Here is a 6037-nt window from a genome sequence, read left to right as displayed (position 1 = left end):
GCCACCAGGGAAGCCCAAAACTCAGGTTCTTGATGTCTCATCGCAGAAAGAATTCAGTGACAAAGTGATAGGTAAGAAGTGGATTTATTTAGAGAAACACGCTACACAGACAGACTTTGGGCCATCTCAGAAGGTGAGAGCAGCCTCGGGAGAAACACATTCCACAGACAGACTGTGGGCCATCTCAGAAGGTGAGAAAAGGCACCAGGGTAAGGGATTGTCAGTTTTTATAGGGGTGGGTAATTTCATAGGCTAATGAGTGGGAGAAGTATTCCAGCTGTTTCAAGAAGGGCGGGGATTTCCAGGAATTGGGCTTGCTGATGTGTTATAGTGAGCGTATACTAATGCTCACGGTCTAGTGGAAGTTGATTTGTCAACTTGGACCCATCTTTGATCCATTCGGTTCTAATCAGTTTATGTCATGTCCTTGGGCTATGTCATTCTTTCAAAGGTTGTGCCCTGCCCCCTTCCCTCCTGTTTCAATTGTGTTTATTTTTGTACCTCTTTCTTTATGGAGCCTGGGACCAGCAAGGAGGGTTCCAACTTTCCAACATTAAGGGAGGAGAACCGTAATTCCTGGATAGCAATCCAATTGATTAATTCAAGAAGATGACTGGAACTGCAAGAGCTGGAGAAATGTGGAGTTTCTGGCCATAAAATTATTTGCCAATACCAGCCCAGTGCACCCTGCTAATGGGCACGTGTCCAGGACTAGACATGAAACAGGAGGGAAGGGGGCAGGGCACAACCTTTGAAAGAATGACATAGCTCGAGGACATGACATAAACTGATTAGAACCAAATGAGTCCAAGATAGTGAACAAGTCGACTTCCACTAGACCTTGAGGAGCCTCAGTATATGCTCACTGTAACACATCAGCAAGCTAAATGACACACCCACAGCAGGCATGACAGTTCCAAGGCAGACCATAAGGATCAAAAAGTGGGCAGTGGCCCAATTCCTGGAAATCCCCACCCCTTCCCAAAATAGCTGGAATACTCCTCCCACTCATTGGCCTATGAAATTACCCACCCCTGGGCTTCCCTGGTGGCGCAGTGGTTGAGACTCCGCCTGCCGATGCAGGGGACACGGGTTCGTGCCCCGGTCTGGGAAGATCCCACATGCCGCGGAGCGGCTGGGCCCGTGAGCCATGGTGGCTGAGCCTGCGTGTCCAGAGCCTGTGCTCCGCAACGGGAGAGGCCACAACAGTGAGAGGCCCGCGTATCGCAAAAAAAAAAAAAAAGAAATTACCCACCCTTATAAAAACTTGACAACCCTATACCTTGGTACCTTTCTTACCTTCTGAGATGGCCCACAGTCTGTCTGTGGAGTGTGTTTCTCTTTAAATAAATCTACTTCTTGTCTATCACTTTGTCTCTCACTGAATTCTTTTTGCGACGAGACATCAAAAAAACCTGAGCTTCATTATTCCTGAAGCTCACAAACCTGAAACCAGGTATGTGATCTCAGTTGGAAGACTGTGGGTACTGGCCCAGTTCGAGTCCCAGCCTTGTGGGTTTGAGTCGCAGTCTGAGTTTTGGCCGGGTTCCACTCCCGGCACAGGGGTTCAAGTCGCAGTCTGAGGTGCACGGTTTCAGCCAGACTGACCAAGCAAGGGAGCCTACAAAGCTCAAAAATCTCACCTGGATTACAATGGAGCAAGCGTACCACATATATTCAGCTTGTTTGCAAACTGAAAAAAAAAAAAAAAAATATATATATATATATATATATATATATATATATATACACACACACTCACACACACATATATAAACTTCATCGTTCCTATTGTAAAAAGAAATCCAAAAGGGGAGTCTTGGCAAATCTAAAATATTATGAGTATATGACTCAATGTACTGTAAGAAAATCAAGTGTTTTAAGTGCAAAAATATCACCCTAATGCCATTTGTTGCAATGACAACTTGGAGAAATGCCGCCACGGGGGATGGGTAGGCCACAGAAGCACACTGGAGAGATGAAGGGCAAGAGTCGCCCCTCTATGGCTGAGCAATGGGAAGCCAGCCAACACTCTGTAAAGCGCAAGGTGAGTTTAGGGATTAGGCTTCTATCTTTAACACACAACTGAATACGACATAGTTTTCATCTTCTTGGGAGATTTTGTTACATGTGGGGCTAGACAAATGAGAAGCTCTATACGGGCTGATCTGAAGACCCTCCTTGCCAATATCATCTCCCTCTACCTCTTCCCAGAGAGCCTGGATCTCTTCCTCCAGACTGCTCCTTTACATCCACACGTTGTCCCACGCAGGTCCTCCTTTAAAGTGCTAACATGTTTCTAAACTAGAGTCTTGCGCACATCATTTTTTTCTCTACAGGAAAGAAGAAAAATCGTGTAGGATACCTGACTTATGTTCCAATCTTTCTAAGAACTTCCCCTGGGGAGTCAGAAGTTATTTTGGAGCCTTCTCAGCAAGTCATTCTTACGTATTTTGGACCAGTACTCACAGCAGCCTGCACCCCACAGTACTTGATGGATTCACTGTGTTCCCTGGCCAGGAGCTCTCCTAGCCAGTGGGGGCATCTGGGCATGGATTCTCCTTGGTGCTGTCCAATCTGGAAGTGAGGCCAAAGGGAGGAGCGGCAGGGGGCAGAGGCTAAAGTTTCACTCTGGGGCATTTTCTCCACTGTAGATCAGTGCAGGAGGATGGAGAAGGTGAGGGACAGCAGCCAAATGGTAACAGAAGCAAAAAGAGGAAGAAGGAGAGGGTCTGGGAGTTGTTCAGGGGGAGCGGGGGTGTGGAAGTTAATAAAAATAATACCATGATGACAGAAACCGAAGGTGTCAGAGGCTCATATTAATGGAAAGCCATCTTGAGACTTGAGAATAAGCCTTGAATTTATTTTTAAAATTGGAAAACAGCCATTTCATGTTTCAAGAGAATTCTGACTTGAGACATTAATCGTGTTAAGAGTTATTTCTTTTGTGGCCTGAGAGTCACAGCTTCCAAAGTGATTAAAAACCACCCCTGGCTGAGCAGTAACTAAAAGAAGAAAAAATCCATCACTTCTAGAGCACACGGGAAAGAGGAAAAAAAGTTGGGGAAATTTCCTTTGTCATTGAATTTCCTGCTGGATAGAATTACTTCTGCATCTTGGTCTTCTAGGTATCACGGCTAGCTGAGGTGCAGAACAGGGACCAGCTCTCATTAGTATAATGGCATGCTGAACCAATTAACTTGGATTCTTGGATGATGGAAATCTAAAACCTCTAAGCCTGATTACTGTACAAAATTTCCAAAGGAATAGTTTTTCTTCATCTATTTCTGGTAATATCCAGAGCATTTAAGGCAATCTGCTCATGTTTCTCTAATATACTTTTTACCAAGAAAGCAAAAGGCAGTTATCTCCTCAAAAAGTCATCTTGAATCTGAAGCTGATTCATTAGTCACCCAGATGTTAGAAAAGGAATATCTAAATGCTGTTGTTCTCATTTAACCTGTAGGCCATACTGAAGGCAATGACCAGCATAATTAACAAATGTCATGAAGATAATTAGTGCAATTTTAAATGCAAGTGGTAATTTTATGGAATTATTTTAGGTGATTGAGAAATCATTATTTTTGTAGAATCACATAAAGCTTTCTCTTAATTTTCTATCCAAATATTCGTATGCAAATTTCTAAAGAAAATAAACGCTTAAAATCCCCACTTAAAAGAACTCAACAGATATTTCTTAAATTTTAATAATTTGACTAAAAAAATATGTTTAAATCCCAAAGAATGGAAAACAGCATGCCTTGGTTTGAGGAATGCTAGTGTTCTTTCCACACCAGCCTCGCTTGGGCCAAGTGAGTATAATTACTTCAGTGGAGCCCGTCTTTTATCAAAGGCTTGATACGTCTCCATTGCCTCCTGGAATTGCTGAAAACTACAGTGATTCACTTGGGTACAATTAGAAGCACTGCTTTTCAGAGAGTGTTATATAAATACTACTTGGAAGAAAGAAGTTAAAAGGATAAGTCAGTAACTGAGGAAACTCAGAGATTTTATTTTCACCATTTGTGATTACTTGGTTATGGACTTATAGGTAAAAAAGTACATGCTTCTTTTGTTTTAAATTTTTATTGAAATATAGTTGATTAACAATGTTGTGTTAGTTTCAGGTATATAGCAAAGTGATTCAGTTATACATATATATATACACACACCCACATATATATATATATATATTCTATTTAGATGATTTTCCATTACAGATTATTACCAGATATTCAGTATAGTTCCCTGTGCTATACAGTAGGTCTTTGCTGAAAAATCACATGCTTCTGTCGCTACTGTCTATAGCAAAAGTCAAACAAAAATACTGACATGTGAGTGCATGCACACACAGACATGCATACCACTAACATCTGTAAGAAAAAGGTAAGTGAGACCCACGTGGTTATTCTGCTGGCTAGATCTGATCCCTTGTGAGAAGATAGGAGATGTTTTGTCACCAGCAGGGTTTTAGGAAGGTGGTTAGGGTGTTCCCTTTTCTCCCCAGAGCCAGGTTGCCTCCTGATCCTGCTTGTTTTAATGTGCCCCAGTGATAATCACACTGACTCATGAAAAACTACTCTTACAAGAGTACCAGGACCACACAGTCAGGCTCAGCATCCAGAAGTCAATTATTGGCTGGGAAAAGCCAAATTTTGAGAAAAAAAGAAAGTAGTTCTGGATTTTCCTACTTTTCTCTGTGGCCAGAACCTACCATTGGAGGGAAAATCCTGCAGATACTTCAGCTTACTCTCTGGAGTTCTTTAAACAGATCTCCACCCTTTTCTCTTTTATTCTAACGTGTTTTGTGGAAGGGCAACATTCCAGTAGTGCCATTTAAACATAAAAGCAAAACCACAAAAATGCTCTCCCTCAATTTGAATTCCAGAACATAAAATTGATTCTCAGTTTACCTTCAGACCTTCGCTGTCTGTGTAACAAATATGCCTATGTAATTCCTGCTGGTGGACAGGTACTAGAGCTCTCTCGTCCAGGACCGGGGCATCTCCTGTTACCCTCCTTTTCTCTAATCACTATTTTTGGTTGGTTGCAGTGGAAGCTCAGCTGAGTTGGAAGCATTCTACTGGATTCTCAAAAAATAAACCCAAGGAACATTCTACAGCAGTAATTCTCAAACTAGGGTGCATCAGAATTACCTGGAGGACTTGTTTATTTTTTTATTTTTTATTTTTATTAATGTATCATCGCTGTATAGTACTAGATAAGTTACAGGTGTACATAATAGTGATTCACAATTTTTAAAGGTTATACTCCATTTATAGTTATTGTAAAATATTAGCTATATTCCCCATTCTACAATATATCCTTGTAGCTTATTTTATACCTAATAGCTTGTACCTCTTAATCCCCTACCCCTATTTGGCCCCTCCCCCCTCCCCTCTCCCCACTGGTTTGTTCTCTATATCTGGGAGTCGGCTTCTTTTTGTCCTATTCACTAGTTTGTTGTATTTTTTAGATTCCACATATAAGTGATACCATATATGTGGAGGGCTTGTTTATACACAGATTTGCAGGTCCCACTCTCAGATTCTGGTTGGTGAAGGGTGGGGGGTGGGAGGAGGAACAAGAATTTGCATTTCTCCAGGTGCTGCTTTTGCTGCTGTTCTGAGATGCACACTTTAAGTAGCACTTGTCTAGAACTGTTCAGACACAAAGTCAGGCAATAAAAGAACTCATTGATTCCTGCATTCATTTCTCCAGCATTAGTCATGTACGGCCATATCCCAGGTCCTCTGCCAGGCTCCAGGATGCACACTTGAAAAAGCCCAGGGCAGTAAGCCAGGCACATAGGTTTAATAATAGGTAATGGGTCATACAAAGAATGCACAGAAAAGGATGGAGTGGACACAAGGCTCAAGGCTACCTGGATGCATGGGTGGAGCCAGGAGCTGGCATTACAAGTTTGAGAAGATGACATTTGGATTGCGTCTTGAAAGGGGGTCCAGAATCACCAGGACAGCAGCACCATGAATAGTGGCCTGCAGCAGTAGTAGAGAATATTATATGTAGATCTATC

This window comes from Tursiops truncatus, chromosome 15 (assembly GCF_011762595.2).
Source record: "Tursiops truncatus isolate mTurTru1 chromosome 15, mTurTru1.mat.Y, whole genome shotgun sequence".
NCBI classification, from domain to species: domain Eukaryota; kingdom Metazoa; phylum Chordata; class Mammalia; order Artiodactyla; family Delphinidae; genus Tursiops; species Tursiops truncatus.
The sequence above is the reverse complement of the archived record's forward strand: the minus strand, read 5'-3'. Positions refer to the sequence as shown.